This window comes from Ambystoma mexicanum, chromosome 10 (genome assembly GCF_040938575.1).
Source record: "Ambystoma mexicanum isolate Mex_15411 chromosome 10, UKY_AmexF1_1, whole genome shotgun sequence".
In the NCBI taxonomy this organism is placed as follows: domain Eukaryota; kingdom Metazoa; phylum Chordata; class Amphibia; order Caudata; family Ambystomatidae; genus Ambystoma; species Ambystoma mexicanum.
Window position 1 is genome coordinate 1,255,884,703 of NC_090932.1, and position 19,691 is coordinate 1,255,904,393.

Consider the following 19,691-nt stretch of genomic DNA (forward strand, 5'->3'; position numbering starts at 1 on the left):
TGTGGGGCTCTGGACCACAAGAAGGGTGACCCCAAGTGTAAAGGTAACGCACTTGGAGTCCAGGCTGTCAGCCTGACCTACCCTTACTCCGTACCGGAGGTTGAGGCCACTCTCCTCGCCTCCTCTACCGGGATCACATTCGGTGCTCCCGTAGAGATTTCCCTAGTATCCCTTGGAGCCTGGGATCCATACGCAGAAGTACTGGCTACAATCCCAGAGAACACCCGTAGGGTTTTGAGAAGTGTCCTCTTGAATGGCCAGCCTTATACTGACTTGAAAGACACTGGGGCAAACATGACAGTGGTCAACAGGACCCTGCTCAAGCCAGAGGACTATGTAGGTGCTCCTCTGAGAACCACCAGGTTAGCTGGTGGGCCTCCCAAATTATCGCCTGTAGCCTTAGTCAACCTTACGATTGGAGACAAGACAGCAAAGCTTGCTGTCCTGGTTCAGGACAACGTGCCTGCTAACATTTTGTTAGGCAACGATTTGGTGGAAATGGAGATGACCGCGGAGGGTCTACCCATGGCTGCTGCGGTGGTCACCCGATCACAGGTCACACCGGGTCCAGCTGTGAGTCTGGTATCCAAGGCAAGAAAACAGAAGAGGAAGAAGGCCATCTCTGCGAAGGGGTCCCCTTCTCTTACAGCTGCTTCAGCAGCATCGCTGGGATTCACGCTCTGGACGGGCTTAATCCAGTGGTGACCCAAGACTCGACTCCGGAGGGAGAAGAGCCTGAAGACCCTCCTGCGGCAGAGGTGCTCAACCCAGAGGACCACCCTGACCTTCAATGCCTGTTGGCTGAAGGGGGACCCTCCCGGGTGTACTTCTGTATGGATCATAGAGAGTGCCACTCTCTCGAGGGTCTGAGGAAACAGACCCTGTCTCAGGCACAGGGAGAAGTGCCAAGGACATTACGAATATATTGGGAGGGTGAGCTCCTTGTTAGTGAGCCCACTAAGCCTGAACCTGGTGCCTTCAAGAGGTTGGTGGTATACCCCAGGTTTACAGGCCCTTCCTACTGCAGTTGGTGCATGAGGTGCCCTTGGCTGGTCATCTTGGAACCAAGAAGACAAAGCAAAGGCTCTCTGCCCATTTCTACTGGCTCCGGATGGGAGTAGAAGTGGAGTCCCACTGTAGGACCTGCCCCACTTGTCAGTTGTCTGGCAAGACTGGAGGCAGTGTCATTGCCCCACTGCAGCCGTTGTCAGTGGTTGGCACACCATTTGAGAGGGTGGGCATCAACATTGTCGGTCCCCTTGACCCTCTCACTTCAGGTGGACATCGGTTCATCCTGGTCTTGTTGATCATGTCTGTCACCAGGTACCCTGTGGCTATACTCCTTCGGACTGTAACTGCCAAGGTGGTTGCTAGGGCTCTCCTGGACATTTTCACCAGAGTTGGATTCCCTAAAGAGGTTGTCTCCAACAGAGGATCAAACTTCATGTCTAGTTAAATGAAAACCATGTGGAAAGAGTGTGAGGTAACCCACAAGTTCTCCACCTCTTACCACCCCCAGACCAATGGTCTGGTTGAGAGATTTAACAAAACTATCAAGGGCATGCTGGGTGCTTTGGAAGAGACTCTAAGGAAGAAATGGGATCTCTTCCTGCCATGCCTGCTGTTTGCTTACAGAGAGCTACCTCAAGAGGGTGTTGGTTTCAGCTCCTTAGACTTACTCTTCGGACATCCCGTGAGGGGGTCCCTTGCCTTGATCAGAGAATGTTTGGAAGCCACACCCCCAGGTCCTGCCAAGAAAGTGGGGGACTATGTGTTAGGCCTCAGATGGAGGATGACACAGATAATGGGTCAGGCGACAGCAAACCTTAAACGATATAGTCTACAATTGGCAAGAATACTACCATCACCGTAACCTGAACAGAGGGAGGCCACACAACCCTAATCCAAACGGGTCTAACACCAGCAGTAGCAATAGCAGTATTGGGGAACCAATCACCATTGAAGGATCCCGGAGACCAAGAAGTGAAGCCCTTGAAAACAGTGAGAGTACAGAACCACGTGTAGTGAGCCCTTTAAGAGCAATTGAACCAGCAACATCTACATCCCCAAAGGGGGCTTTTCTAGGCATTCGGGAAACATCAAAAGAAAAACAAGGCATGGGAAACAAAAATCAAAGAAAGAAAACCAAATTAGTGATAAACTAGTGGTTAATACTTCCAGTAAAAACTTAACAGGTGGACAATTGGACATGCTCAATCGTGGGCTTTCTTTTGTACCCACGAGCAATACATCACTCTTTGATGAGAAGATATGTCTACATAGATTACTCAGGAAACTCCGACTCAACATTTTCTTTGACACTGATTGTAACATGGAACCCACACAAGGTCCTGAGGATGAACTAGAACTGAGCCCTAAGAGCTATTTTGACCCTCCTACACAGAATCTGATTCTTGATATGTTCGAGAAAAATGTACTTACTGATCTCAAAAGGATTAACTATCAAAGAACCACACCCCATAACATTAGAAATGTTCAACTAAACCACATTGAAGCACTGGCCAGAGATGAGAGTATCACAATTAAACCAGCAGACAAAGGTGGGGCCATTGTAGTCATGGACACCGTTGACTACACCAATAAATGTATGATTCTTCTGAATGACTCTTCTACTTACACTAAACTCGATGGCGATCCCATTCATAGGATTAAGGTAGATATTGAAAAAACCATCAGTGAAGCATTCGAAAACAAATGGATCAGTGAAAAAACCAGCAAGTTTCTTGTTAACCAACATCCTATAACACCTGTTTTCTATGGTCTTCCTAAGATTCATATAAACCGAGATTCTCCACCACTCAGTCCAATAGTAGCTGGAATAGACAGCATCTTTGATCCGCTCGCTATCTACATTGATCGTTCATTACAACCCCTGATACAAAGTATCCCCACATTCCTTAGGGATACCACCGACTTTCTAAATTGTATTAATGAGGTTAGAGCCTTAGACTATGACTGCATACTTTTTAGTATGGATGTCTGCAGTCTATATACATCAATTCCTCACAGAGAGGGCATCGAGTCAGTTGAATGGTTGCTCCTTAACTCTCCATCTTCCAGTGGAAACCCGGAATTTATCCTAGAACTACTCAACCTAATACTACATAACAGTTACTTCAGATTTCAGAACACTTTTTTTCTAAAAACAACAGGCACGTCCAGGGGGTCATCAATGGCCCCAGTGTATGCAAATACATTTATGTATCGTTTCGAGAAGCAATTTGTGTTAGATCACCGTCGGTGGTCTGCATACATCTTGATGTGGAAGCGTTATATTGATGACGTGTTTGGCATATGGTGTGGTCCAGAGGAAGATTTGCTATCATTTTTGGAATACCTCAATTCAGTGCATACCAATATAAAATTCACCATGGAAGTTGACAAACCACTACTACATTTCCTTGATGTCAACATAGAAATCAAGAATAATACCCTATCCACATCGATATACCATAAACCAACAGACGCCAATAATCTCCTTCACTTCACGAGCTTTCACCCGAGAGCAATGCTTAAAAGTCTTCCAAACAGCCAAATGTTAAGGCTGAAGAGGATTATATCAGAACCAGCGGGATTTGACATGGAGTGCTCTAAATTGGTTGAGAAGTTTGAATCAAGAGCTTACCCATCGTCAGTTTTGAATGAGGCAAAGGAAAGGTCTGACCTTAAAACCAAGGAACAATTATTGTCTATCAAAAATAAAGAGAAGGAACCACCACTTTTGTATGTTTCCAAATTCTCACGTCAGAGCTTCCAAATAAGCAAGGCAATCAGGAAACATTGGGGAATCCTTCAAAATGACCCAACATTACATAAATTGTTTCCCAAAGCACCAATGACGGCGTTCAAGAGAGGCCGCAACTTGCGTGATAAATTGGTGAAAGCAGAGAGACCGCCCAAAGAGAAACAACAATTTTTAACCACAAAAAAGAAAGGCACCTTTCCGTGTCTATCTTGTTCTCATTGTAACAATGTAATCAAAGGTGACTTTATCAATCATCCCCAGACGGGTAAGAAAATTAAACTAAAGGACTATGCAACATGTCTCACACCAGGTGTCATATATTCCATCAAATGCCCGTGTGGCCTGTTGTACATCGGCCAAACAACCAGACCCGTCAAAGAAAGGTGGACGGAGCACAAATCTACAATCCGATGTAAAAATACCAAATCTCCATTGGTAAGACATTTTCTTGATAACAACCACTCTATAGCTCAACTCAAATTTCAAATTCTTGAAGTGGTGAAACGTCCCCACAGGGGAGGAGATTATCAGTCGATTCTATCAAGACGCAAGAAATATTGGATACATTTCCTGGAAACATTGGACCCTAAACGGCTTAATGAAGAATTTTCACTAAGATGTTACATCTGAGTCAGATGATCACCATATGATATCTCACATGTGGCCTACATGTAGTGTTCTGAGATGGAATCCCTTATGAACATTATCTCATCATCTCTATACATTTCCAATTGTTCACATTTACAAAACATTTCTTTTCCATTCCCTTTCCCTGTATCACGAATATTGATCCTAAAGAACAAAGCATCTCCACATGTTTAGGTGATTAGCCAGTGTGTTACAATTGCTCACACCATTGTTTTGTACGGTACATTCAATGTTAATTGGAAATACTGATACTTTTTCCTTAAATCATAATGCATGAGTGGCCAGCTGACTGCGGTCACCTCCATCTGTATATAATTGATGTAGCTTTGATGAAGAACATAATTATCAATGCAGTGACTTGTTCATCTCTTTACATGAATGGTACCGGCACACTTGATTAATCGGTATAACAGCGGCGAGTTCATCGTTAGGTGACACTTGGTGCGCTTCACAATTAAATATTCTTTGTAATTAAAGATTATGTGATAATTGGTCTTCGAGAAGGAGCACCCGCTTCACACCTACTTAGAACACTTATTTAAGTTTCACACTACTGTTTACTGAAGATTTCCCGTCACAAGATGGACCTCGGACTTGAACATCCAGTTTTGTTTAGTCCGCTTTTTATCTTCATCACTCCCTTAGCCTTACGTGCTCATTAGCGTATCACGATCATCATCACGTGATTCGCTGACTTGAATTTCTATGGCAACCACTATGCTTCCCTGAGCGTAACCTGTTTTGGAAACGACGAACGGCGCTTGGAGACAGGTAATTTTTCCGTTCTCACGGAGCATCCAGAATCACTTTTTGAGCGAATTCGCCAATGACGTTATGTGTCCACTTGTCCACAGATAACCCACACGGGCCACTGTATGGAACAACGCTCCATTCTATATTTAGCTACTAACGCTACCTGCGGCCAATGTTGAAGCGACAAGCATGTTCTATGCTATTACCCTTGACTAGTCTCCTTCAGTCCACACCAGGTAATGAATGTAAACACTCATGTTTTGTGCTTTATCTAAACATTTAGTTTCTACGAAAATGTAATGCACATTTATATCACATTTTCACTAGGGAGCGCATGCCGCTTTTCACTAAAATGAAAATATAGAAGCTCCACATATTGACGTCCCATAGATCTGCGGTCACTCATACTTCCCTGCATTTGAATGCCCGTTGGGACATTTGCATGAGTAATTCTCTATTGTCACTACTTTGGTCAAACGAATTCTAGAAAGTCTATTCCTCATCACCCTTAGTTCAACAGGATTGTCCACCTAATTAGTGTTCTATTGAGTTGGTGCTCACCGGGACCTCCTTCTCCATAACAGTGGCTAGTAGAAATATGTGATTTAGGAACTATGCATTGAATGTACAGTTCGGTAGAGAATTATCACTTGACCAATTCTTTAAAGCATTGCTTTTTAATTAGAGGCACTGGTTTCATTTCTCTTCTAACATGTGTTATGTGATGCTCGTTATACAGAATTATGGAAAATATCCATTTCTCCTTTTTTTAAAAAAAACCCTTTTCTTTTCTCCACTTTCTGTTGAACAGTTCATTTGTGTCAGAGTGCTAATAGGCTCAAGAAGAAGAGGATTTCACCTCGAAACGCGTCAGCCAAGCACAGTCTAATCTATGGATACTTTTCTTTGCTATGTTTTGCATTTTTGATGCTTATTGACCGACAGTCAATAATGACTATTGTACATTGTTCTTGTCAAAATTAAATTTCTCTACCTTCTTCATATTGAGATTCCTTTTGATTATTATTGATCATACTGCATATGCAAAATTGTACGTAATTTATTGAATGTCTTTGTTGACAATATTATACAGTGTGCAGGGGACGGGAGGGCTCCCAATCTGGATCCTCTTACTTCCTCTTCTTTCAGGCGACAGCAAACCTTAAGGCAAGCCAGGAATTGAACAGGTACTGCCATGACCTTAAAGCTTAACAAGTCGATTGGACTGCAGGACAGGAGATCCTTGTAATGGAGCCTACCAAGCCTCGAGCTTCGGCAGATAAGTGGACTGGACCCTTCAGGATAATCTCCAAGATGGGCAAAGTCAATTATCTGGTTGACATGGGAGTCCATGGGGTAGCCCCTCGGGTATTCCACGTCAACAGGCTCGAGCCTTTCCATAGGCGAGCAGAAGTCTCATGTCTCTTGCTGGCTTTAGAGCAAGAAGAGAATGAGAGTGAGCCCCTTCCCGATTTACTGCATAGCAACCCTCAGGATGGCTCAGTGGAGGGAGTGCATCTCTCTCCAGATCTGACTGCAGAGCAGCAGAGGGCCTGCAGGGCTTTGCTCCATCAGTATGCGCCTCTGTTCCCACTGACACCAGGCCTCACAAAATTGACCCTGGTGACAGGCTGAGGTCGCCAAGATGTTGGACTTGGGGGTTATTGAACCCTCTACGAGTCCCTGGTCCAGTCCAATGGTCCTTGTCCCTAAGGCAAGTTCCCAGGCAAGTACCAAGGATTGGCGGTTCTATGTGGACTACAGAGGAGTCAATGCCATTACCAAAACTGACATGCACCCATTGCCCAGGGGTGATGAACTTGTGGACACTATAGGTACTGTCAAATTTGTGAGCACCTTTGACCTCACCTCAGGCTATTGGCAAATAGCTCTGATGGACCATGCCAAGGAAAAGACTGCATACTCAATACCTGAGGGGCTCTACCAGTTTAGAGCCATGCCTTTTAGGTTGAGAAATGCACATGCCACCTTCCAGAGATTGGTCAATCATGTGCTCAGTGGGCGGGAGGCCTTTTGTGTGGCCTACCTAGACGGTACGATGTTCTTTCGTCGCAGGATGTTTTTTCGTGGGGTTTTTTACAGTGAATTATATTTTTTTAAAACCCATCTAATCTTTAGAAAATGTGGGGGGCTGGAGGGGGAAACCCCCCCAAAAAATAAAATAAAATAAAATACAAAAAAAAATCAATGGGGTTTTTTGAAAAGAAATAGCGGTAAAAAACCCAGCGAAAAAACATCCCACTGTGAAATGACATGGAACCACCTAGACGACATTGCTGTCTACAGTTCCACCTGGGAAGAGCATTTGACTCACCTGGATAAGGTGTTGCAGGCCTTGAAAAGGTCTAACCTCCCTATCAAGGCCACCAAGTGCCAGATAGCTCAGGGGAAAGTCACGTATCTTGGTCAGGAGGTAGGAGGGGGTTGAATCCAACCTCTCCACAGTAAGGTACAGGATGTACATGACTGGGAGACTCCCACTGACTCCCACTACTCAAACCCAGGTGAGAGCCTTTTTGGGCCTCACTGGGTATTATCGCAACTTTATGGTGGACTATGGAACCATAGCTGCCCCTCTGACAGCTCGGACTTCGCCCAAACAACCGAGGAAGGTTAACTAGACGTAAGACTGTCAGAAGGCATTTACTGGCTTGAAGGAAAGTCTGTGTGGGGCACCTGTGTTGTCTGTGCTTGATTTCAGTAAACCCTTTATCGTCCAGATGGATGCCTGCGACACTGGAATCAGAGCTGTCTTGTCCCAGTTAGATGACAAAGGGAGGGAACATCCGAGCCCGATTGGCTGCCTGCCTGAATGCCCTTCTGAATGATTGGTTGCCTGAGTGTGACCCAGCAGAGTGAATGGGAGATCAGCAGTGTATCTGGGGGCCACTGATGGAAATCGTTCAGAAGCTGAAGTTCATGCTTATCCTTGAAGCCTGGTGGAAGAAGAAGAATTGCTGCTGATGTCCTTCACCAATCTAAAAGCTGCTGTGCCTTCAGGAACTGATCCAAGAGAGGACCTGGTTAGTAGACCTCTTCCCGAGCTATGAGGGACCATTGTGCACCAGCTAACCTTCACTGAAGTGCCCTGAAAGTCAGTCCTGAAAAGGCTGCCGACCAGAGACGGGGACCGACGCAGAATCATGAAGGGAAGCGCCCAGACATTGAAGTCCATCACTATTTTGATGACCGCCATCGTCGACCGGAGCCGCAGTGCTCCCTTGTCTAAGAACACTATGATCCAAGGACTCCCTCGCTCATCACTGACGACTGATTTGTCCCGCTGGAGAAAGTCAAGGCTGCCGATGCGCCGAGGAGAATCCGCTGGTGGGTTTCTCGCCACCCAAAGAGCACAAAGATGCTGACGACCCAACGCCCTTGCTGAGCCAAAGTTCTTCAGTAACTCTTTGCGGCAACAAATTATCATCGTCAAGGTGTACAGCATGCCTCATCTTTGCAGGATGTCCATGACCAATCATTGACGAGTACCGCCAGGACCAAAGCTGCTGCCCCAACACTGTTGTTCACCTTTTCTTCATGGGATCTCGACGATCTGTGACTCCTGCCTTAAAGGGAGTCGCTCATGAAGGATCCGTCGACGACCCTACACCGAACTCTGCTATTCCAGGTCCATTGTGGTGGTAGAACTTTTGTAGAAGGAAATAAGACTCACCAAAACAATATATGGAATGGGCTTGTATTATATCTTAATTTACAGGTCGCCCAGGTGGGGGGATTCTCCCACAGAGCTGTGTCTAGGTAACCGTATTCTCCCTATTGTTTAACCCCCTGCTTTTCCTGAACTAAGCACAGTTGATGCATCATTATGGAATCAGAGTAATAGTGGTACTACATAGAAACTGTATATATTTTCCATTTTAGAATTGTCGGAGCAGAAAGTGTGTTCTTGTGATTCTGTACATAACGTGAACCTTATTTATATAAAGACTGTGTTTTCACTAACATAGGGTGTGGACAGTCCTGTACTGAAGAACCAGCCAGGATCACCTCCTGAGAGCTTAAGCCTTGATTGCTCGACTATAGCTACCGAAGAGAGAATCTTGGCCGGGGTACTCCAGCCTTTACACTGACCCAATGGGTAAATGGAACAGTAAACTTCATCATCAGTTTGAGCGTACTGATGTACAGTGTCAGCCACATTAACCATTACTGTCACTTGGAGTGCCTTCTTGCCAGTCTTTTTACATTGGCTTATTGTTATTCTCAAGATGCAAAAAGCCATTAAGACCAGTACCAAAAATGCCAACAGAAATTTGAATGCATCTGTCAGCCAGGTATGCATCCAGGAGAATAGGTAACTGAACCAGCTATCGTCCTCAATGTCATCCACTTCCTCCTCCATTTTATCATGCAGCTCTTTCAAGGAGTATATGGCCTCTGTCAAGGTCCCATTCTCCTCACCGTGTGCGGGAACATATGTACAGCAACTTGGCCCTATCTTTGCACACACTCCTCCCTACATGGTTGTGATGAGTTCCAGAACATACCTGTTCTGTAGGGTCATCAATCTGACCGCTTTTAACTCCTCCTTGATGGCAGTGAAGCCTTTTATTGTGGCATTAATAGTTTGTAATAGTTCCCACCTAGTTATCTGGATCCAGTGTGCATTTGCTGCTGCTTGCAAGCCAGGCATTAGAAAGGATGCGAAGAACGTTGTTGTTTTACCAAACAACTTATAACTCTCTGGGATTTCATCGAATGCAGCATTGGCCTCCTTGGAAAAATAGTTAGTTCTTTTGTGCGTTTTAGGCATAGGGATCTTTTCTTCCTGTTGTGTGCCATTGAAGGAAAAGTCCCAATGTCAACCTCACTTTGTGGTATTACCAATGCTGGTGTATTTAGTAGCACTATTGTACATATGCAACTGCAGTTGGGTGGAAGCTGCATATAAGCTCTTGTAGCGCAGGCCCAGTAATGGTCCATTAGTACAGCTGTGCCCACTCTCATACCTGGTAAATCCATAATGCATTTGCACCCTTCATTGTTACCAAGCTTTACTGAACCATTATTTCTAAAGCATAATGTTGGTGCTTGTAGTTTGGTTATGGGTAGTGGTCCTGCTTCATCTTCCACCCATGTTAAACATTTGGCAGTTTGTTTCCATTCCTCATGGCACACTCGTTCTGCATTTTTTATCACTTCTATTGGCGCATTCCATACTACCTCTGGTTTGCATCCCATTATTCCATCCACCTATCCTTCCGAGGAATATACTTTCGCCTTTTATTTGCAATTGTGGTCTGTCGGCACAAATTAAAAACTATCAAATTAAACTGAGCATCTGCACACTTTAATATTTGGTGATCCACTATTTTGACACCTATTCTTTTTGGACCTGATAATATGTACTTGAGCACCTTACTTTTCATTCTTATACTCTCCATCATGTGTGCCTCTTTTACATAGATATCTACATATGGGAATTGTGATTCTGTGAGATACTTCATCATGGCTGATTGTCCCTGAAATTGTCCTCTGGTCTGGCATACTGCGAGATGCACCAAGCAGTGTGCTCTGGACTCAGGTACTTCTTGAGGTATAAATACTCAAGAGGCTGTCATTGCATAGGGGATACATCAGCAAACAAAGCAGCTTTCTCTTGATCTTTCTCCCCGCATCTTCTCCATTGACCTATACAATGAGTTTCGTTCAATATTTATGGAATTGTCAAAATACCGTCTCATGTTATATTCATCACCTGCAATACTTCCCCTAGCCCTTCCTGTCTCCACAACTGGGTGAAATACAATTTCCTGCTCTAACTGGAAATCTACTTGTTTTTTTAACTTCTTCACTAACATTATGCCATAGGGACACATTTATCTCATCATAATCAGTCAAATGCAGTGCGAGTTAAAATAAGAAATAAAAACAACAAAAGAGAAAGGAAAACAGAAGGACCGCAATAGCCATAATTCCAGTCGTTTGTAGATGTGTCCTGCGGCGTATTGATCGGGGTATTATGAAGAGATCAGGAACACAAGGATATGAAAACATTTGTACAGTGAGGCAAGCTCTATGTACCTTTTTCAAGCACTTGCAACCACTGATAATGACAATAATAAAAGATGTGATTGATTTTCTTTTCAAACCACTTCCACTATTATGTGATTCTTTGATAAAGAATGTAAAAATATAAAAATAGTGCTGATAAAAAACATAAAACTATAAAAATGAGGAAGATACAAATGTAAAGATATAAAAGTATAAAAAATAGTCAATTAGGATGTATGCTCTTGTGAATAATAGTCCTTAATACTGTGCTGGTGATATAAAAAGTCCTCAGCATCAACTCCTTGCTTACTGTTCCAATGATAGTTCATTGTCAGTGTTCCTCAAGTGGTGCAACATGATTTATATCTCCTTTATTCTGAAGTTCCTTATTCCTTTTATCTTCTTTCTCAGCATGCACCTGGGCTCTTGTCCTGGGTCTGTTTTCGTTCTCTTCTGCCTCTGGATCCTTGTAGTTGGGCAGGGAGGCAGCACTCTCATATCGTCTTATGTTGGCTATGTTGACCCACAGGAAAAAGTTTACAACTGCAGTAGTATTCAATTCTATTTTGTCTTTTTATGTGCCTTTAGCGATACCTCCCTGCCTTTTCCATTCCTGTTAAGAAAATAAAGAGAGAGATATTTAGCTATGCATATCAAACAGTCATGTAACTCACTTCCTAAAACAGTGCAGTGCGTTGAGCATCTGTCTGCGCACGCGTGGGCAGGGTAATGGGCACATGCTAATCTTGCTAACCCGTGAAACCTGAGAGTTTAGTGCACTTTATAAATGTAAAATAAATAAATAAACAAATCTCTATGACCCTCCCTGAGATTGTTCACTATCTATACAGCAGTGTTGCAAGAAGATTCGAATGGCACTATCACTCCCTGCTTCATGAGCACATGTATTGTTTCATAAATAACCTAATCTGCTTCTTTGGACATTGGATACTGTTTCACTTGAGGTAAAATTGCCCCCTTTAATATTTTTATTTCTACTGCTCCAACACCACATCATATGGACTGGTCATCCATAGTGTGCTGGGTACCCTTGCGATATCTTCTTCCTTAAATTATGGTACTCTTTTAGTTAGCATTATTTGTTGTGTCATCTCTGTGTACTCTAGTCTCAATTGACATTGCATATTTATCTCAAACAACACCTCATCATTAGAGTCATTGTAGTCAAACAACTCATCATCTGTCAACTGGGTCAGTCTGTGTGATGCATCAAGTGCTATTACTGGGCGCCAACTCACCCCATCCTCATCAGTGCTGTGTAAAATCACTCTATCCTACCTCACTACAGTCATCTCTAGCTCAATTGTAACCTGTTCCGCTTCAGTTACATGTTTACGTATGTGTGTTCTGAATAAAAAGTCTGTGGGTAGTCTCAATAACTGTCCCTCAATGCAGGGAAGCCATGCTAACAGTGTCAACTAAGAAGGAAAGAGTCTGGTCGCCTATAGATACATCCACCCTCGGGTCCTGTTCAGGGTCCGTGGTTACTGATAGGATAGGGCACATCAAGCTATTCGGTGGGCTGTCCTCTTGGGGATACATGTTCAGTCCTGTCCCTGTAAAAGGGTTTCCCCCCAACCACTGTCACTCCTCCTATCCGGGGTGTCTATGGCAAAATATTTGTATCCCACTGTGTCACTGCTAGTTGTGATTGCACCACATTCTATGGTTGTTGTGTCAAGGTCTGCTGTGGTTGCTGTGGCACTATCAGTGGCTGTATCTGTGGCCCTTGGGGTTGCTGCACCTTCTGTGCTCATGTCTGATCTGGTGAACATTGAGTGTAGTCATAATAACCATAGTCTTGCTGTGGTGCACCATATGATGTTGGATTTGCCATACCCCCTCTTGGCCCATACTGCATTGCACCTTGCTGCACTGCTCGTCTCCATCTACACACTCATGAAATGTGTCCTTCTTTCCCACATGTCCAACATACTGCTCCAGTGCCCCCAGGTGCTCCGAAGCGGGGCTGTTCCCCACCAAACCCAAATCCTCTCCCTCTGAACAAATCCTCTTCCTCCTCTTGGGTAAAAACTACTCTCCCCTCTTCCTGCAAAATAACCACCCATGCCCTGCTGTGGCATGACAGCTCCCTATCCATTATTCCTGTCTCTTGTATTTATCAATACCGCTCCTTCTACCACCATTTTGGATCATTTCTTCTGCAGCAATTTCGGCTCTTCCCTTGCCTTTCCTCTTTTTTTATCCTTCTCCTGCTTTAACCTACAGTGATGGACAATAGTCAATTGTATCTCTGGCCATGGCCTCATTTCAATCCCCATAATCTTGTTTAACTGTCTCTGCACTTCTTCACGTAGGCCCTGACATAAAATATGATAAAACATTGGTATATATTTATCTCAATGGTCTTTAGTTTCCAAACGCCAACATTCTTTAATGTCTTGAATATAGGCAGCAGGGTCCTCAGTAGGCCCCATCTTCCTAGTCATTATGGCGCTCACGTCAGATTGGTCTGGAAATAGCACCCTCAGTGCTTTCCATACATTAGTTCTACAATTACTGAATGGTGACCTGTCATATTTAGTGTTGTTATGTTCTGTCACTGAAAAATAGTTTGCTCGCTTCCACACGTCCTCTGTCTGATCACCCAATATGGATGCAAATAGGCTTTTCATGTCACCTTTAGCTAATGCTATCCCAGCTGTCTATTGCTTTAGCTTGTAGATCCACCTACCTGCCCCTGCTGTGAGTGATGGCAGCTTATCCATCAAGTTATTTTTGTCTGTCTGATTCCATGGAGTATAATGGGGCTTCCCTAATCCCTTGTAGAGCAGTGGGAATTGTGTTATCCCTTTCTTGTGCAAAGGTGATGCTGCACAAGTCCTCCTTTTCAATGTCTCAGCTACACAGTGTTGCTGGCATTCTGGTAAGTTTCTTAAGAAATATGGTGATCTATCGTCTTCATTTATGGGGAGTACTGATGTGAGGGGTGGAAATAGGCTTAAGTGTGGCCCCAGCAAATCTGCTATCTCTCCTATGCCTGGTCCTGTGGTGTCCATTTGTGGGCCTTACACTGCCTCCTCTCCCCCCTCTTCATCAACAATGTCTATCCAATGTGTCTCCCTGTCACTTTCTCCACTCTCGTCATCCTCAAGTATGAGATCAAAACTCACTCCCTTAACAGGCTCCCTTACATATGTTCAACTCATTGGGCCTCATTACACGGATGGCGGTAGGGATTTACCGGTACCGGTAAAATACCGGTACCGGTAAATCCCTACTGCCTTACTACGAGGTCCCTTTGCGGGTTGGGGGATTTAACGCCTGCTTTTAGCAGGCGTTAAAATCCAACCCGCTAAGGGACCTCGGAGCTAATTACGGCACCGCAAAATTGCGGTGCCGTAATTAGCGCCTTCCCCATTCCCATAGACCCCTATGGGGCAGAAATGGGAATGGGGAAGGGCAATGGCGGAAAGGGGATTTACCGCCCCTCCAACCTCGGAATGGGGCGGTAAATCCCCTTTCCGCCAAGGCGGTGCCGGTATTTTACCGGCATGAGCCATGGCGCTAATAGCGCCATGGCTCACCGCCTACCGGGTAATGAGGCCCATTATCTCTGGCAATACATCTCTGTCCTTGGTCTCTGGGGTTATTGTCCCACTCCGTTCTCCCCACATCTCTGGCATCATATTTCTGCTCATCTCCTTCTTCATATTTTCCATTTCTTCCTTTTCTCTTGCCATTCTCCTGTTCTTCTCATTTAGCCTCTTTACATACTCCTCCCTTTCTCCTACCTCAGTTTTCCTTCTTTGTCTTTCCTGTCCCATTCTCTGCATCTTCTCTGCTGCTTCTCCCCACTCCCTCTCTTTCCCCCTTTGTGCATTTTGCTCTACCTCTTCCTGTGTCTCCCTCCTGAATTCCTCTGTTGCTGCTTCCTTTATTTCTTCATACTCCACTACCTTCCCGTAATTATTTTCTGTGCCTTTCCAACCGAGTTTCAACAATATTATTCCTCCTACTCATTTCTCTGTTTCCATCATAGTCTCTCCACTATCTCCATTAGCTATGGGTATGCTTCTCACCCTGTGACCATCTATCTGCATGCCTCTTACTCTCTGGAGCTCTTCCTTAGCTGCTCTTAGCTGCTTTTCTAAGCTATGTAGCCCTCTATGCTCTTCCTCATCCCTTAACTGTGTCTCTGAGCTGCGCCATGCTTCATTCTTCATTGGCATTAATGTCGCCTTCCTTTATCAATTTCGCCCTTCTCCTACTTTCCTCATCAGGAGATTAATATCTGGGATTACTATACCCTACAGCTGCTGCTTCTACCGGGTATATTACTGGGATAGTTGGGGCTGGTGTGCTCTCCTCATACAGAGGCGGTACTGTGAATTGTGTGTGGACGCCTGCCTCAGCTGGTAATGGTGGGGCTGTTGGCTGTGTTCGAGCACTCTCAGAGGGAGGAGCGGTGGAGCTGTGGGTTGCTTGCGCTCCCCCTCACACATGTTAAGCATCGATTCCTTCTTAGGCCCCTCTGTCTCTTCCTCAAAGGCCTTCCAGAGATCTAATATACCTAGCCTGTTCTTAAGCTTCCTGCCCTTGTGTATGGCATGCAAGTATGTGCACATATGTTGGAGTACTTCTTTTGAGTGAGTGCCTTCTTGTGGCCATGACATGTCCATCTTTCCAGCAGTCCCTTTCACCCACTCAGCATGATATTTAATGATTTTAGTACTATATCTAGGGAACAATTTGCCTAGGTGAATTATTGGGCTATCTGACACAGTGACAACTTTTAAGCAGCGCTCAGCTTGGTACTTACACAGAATAAACCATACAAATAGTGGTTAGTTTACCAATAATCAGACAAAATATTTTTCAAACTTTTCCCTTACTCACACCTCCTCCCCACTTCAAATATACACCACCTATTAAATCAGTTTTCATTGTCTGGGGCCATGCCCCAATATCCAAATCCTATCTTTGGGTCAAAACAACAAAATCTGCTCACAATCTAAATGTTCATACTTACCCCATCAACCTCTACCAAACAATACAATATGCTACATTCACAACACACAAAGAATATCATCTCTACAGGACCTGCCTTACAACACAACACAATGCCGGCAATCAATGATTTAATCAATTAAAACACAATACACACAATAAAATACAGCTGTCTTCCAGTTTTTTCTTTTGCCCCAGGGATTTCTTATCTCTCTATCTTATCTCTTTAACACTACCCTCAAAAGAAGGTTGGGCCCTTGTGGGCCGTACTGCGCAGCCTTCCAAGACATTGTCAAGGAATATCCTTTATGAAATTCACTGGTTCTTATATATCATACAATACATTTTCCAACCCACAAACGTTACCATGCACATAGCATACTTACTTTCCGTGGACCTTTGAGGATTGTGGGCACCGGGGTACCCTCAATTTACCAGCTCCTCCTCTGCTTCCAGCGGGTGGTGGAAGACCAGGCAGGATTCCACTCCAAAGTCGGCTCTTGCTGTCCTCCTGTTAAGTTGTGCACAAAAAGTACTGCTCTCCTGACCGATCCACTGTCCAAAAAGGAGGGGCAGCCGGGGACATCTCAGGGAACCCCAAAGTCCACAAAACTCCAAACCGTACTCTGCTGCCAGATAAAAATCAGAGGTCCAAAAACAAAATAGCCCTCGACCTGGTATTTGCCAATAAAGAGACAACACAGAGTGGATTGTGGTATGCCAAATGCAAGGTAAACCAGCATTATTGGAAGTATGCGAAAGCTGGGGAGAACACAAGATCTACAGCAAAGCTCTCTCTTTCAAATTCTTCTCTGTTTTGAACAGAAAACACAGTTTATATAATGCAGATGAGTCACTCTGATGTCATCATAATCACTGAGCTATGAAACCCTCTCTCTATTGCTCATTGGCCCTAATTGCTAAGCTATATATAGTATTTATATGGCCCACCCTATTGATTTGGCAACTCTCTATCCAAAGTCCCACCCATAGAGCATTCCATAAACCACAGTGTACTCTTTTTTAGAAGAATATCAAAAACACAGGCAAGCAAGATCCTTTCCTCTATACCAAAGCACACAACAATTGAGAAATCAACAGCAACAAGGAAACATAAATGGTGGCCAACAAAGAGGGGAAGGAGGAGTAAGAACAGGCTCAACAGGAGAAAACCAAAAAGGGATGCTAACAAAATCCAAGAAAACCCACCAGAAGAGGACTTAGTCCTTAATCTTTCAAATTTAGATTTGTCAAGGGATCTGATATCCGCACTTAATAAGGGTCTTTCCTTCAGCCCTACTAACCAATCAGACTTTTTTCGAATGAACCTCGATCTCTTCAAATTTAGTAGAATGCTCAAACTCAAGAAATGTTTTGCAACATTAACAAAATTGAAAAAATAACCCAAAACACAACCTTCGGCATCAGAATTAACAGTACAAGATACAGAACATGCGATTAGTCTTCTAAACATTGGAGAAATACAAGAGGCACATACCATGGAAATGGTAGTGTCTGATATGAACTTAGACACAGGTCTTACAGAATCTTCTAAATTGAAATCGAAATCAACCTTTATACCACAATTCACAATGGAGAATGCAATAGACATATTCTCATTAGCTGTTCAAAAAGACCTAAGAAGAAACTATACACAGAATAAACCCAACAAAAGTAACAAACACAACCTTAATGAGCAAGAAAAAAGGCGATTCTTGAATTCAGCAGAAATTATGAAATAACAATTAAAGAAGCGGATAAGGGAGGAAAGATAGTCCTGCTTAACACCACGGATTATATAAAAATGGCCGAAAGCCATCTAAATGATCAGATATGCTATGAGAAATTAAAGGAGAATCCCCTGACAACAATAATGGAAGAATGGAACATCATGAGTACTGATTGGTATGAAAATGGCTTACTTACAGAAGATGAATATGATTACATGAAGACAAAAAATCCGGTACTAGCTACAATCTATTTCTTACCCAAAATACATAAAAGTTATACAACAATACTGTCCAGCAGACCAATCATAAATGGGATCGGCTCAGTCAGTGAACCTATTTCAGCATATATAGACCGGTTCTTACAACCCTTGGCATCATATGTTCAGGACACAAAACACATTATACAACAGTAAGAACACATTGAATGGGAAGCTAACTACAGGTTAGTAACTTTTGACGTTACTGCCCTCCACACGAGTATACTACATCTCAAAGGAATGGACACGACCAATTACTTTCTCAAGGCAAGATCAATTTCCTATCTGGACCAAAACAAAATGATCTTAGAAATGTTGAACTTTGTACTCAAAAATAATATATTTATGTTCAAAAACACTATTTACAAACAATGCCAAGGAACAGCAATGGGGGCCAAATTCACACCACCATAGGCAAACCTATATATGGGCAGCTTTGAACTCAAACATGCGTGGCAACATCAAGCATTTACCCAGGACAATAACATTATATTTTGGGGCAGATATATTGATGACATACTAGTCATCTGAAATGGGAGCAAGTCATCATTATTAGAATATCACAACTACCTCAATACAAATGACTACAATTCAAAATTAACCATGGAAGAAAGCACAAACCGGATACATTTTCTAGATTTGGAACTCTATATTGAGAACAACAAAGAATAGTCTACACTATATATCAAACCAACCTCAGGCAATAGCATTTTACATGCCAACAGCAATCATCCACAACATATCATCAGAAATATACCATACAGAGAATTCTTAAGAATCAAACGCAACTGTACACAGGACCAGGAAATGAAGAAACACGTGAACACAGCAATGCTGAAATTCCAAACAAGAGGCTACTCAAAGGAAGAACTCAGGAAAGCATACACTAAAACACAGTCACTCAAACGAAGTGATTTACTTCAAAACAAATCCAAAAACAATATCCAGGTATCAAAAGACATGATAAGATTCGTTACAACCTACAGCACAGACAATATGGTCTTAAGAAAAATTCTTCAGAAACATTGGCACATACTTAGATTGGATACTGACCTAACGAAATATATTGAAGAATATCCGAAAATCGCATATCGCAAAGCGAGAAATTTCAAACAAATATTGTGTCCATCCCATTTTGTATGTGAAAAAATGATCCAAGGCAAGAGCAAACTATGGACCAAAGAAAAACTTATGGGATACTTTAAATGTGCAACATGCAATTATTGCAACTATGCTGAAAATGGAATCAGGGAAATCAACCTACCAAATGGCAAACAGCATACAATAATGGACTTTATGAATTGCAATTCAAGTTATGTAGTGTACGTGATAGTATGTATATGCAAAAAACTATATGTAGGCAGTTCAGTAAGATATTTGAAAACAAGATTCTCGGAACATTTAAGATCCATGAAAAACAAAGACACGAGATACCCATTGGGCAAACACTTTGATCAGGAACACCCCGAAGCCAACACCAATGGCATAAAATATTACGGATTGGAAATA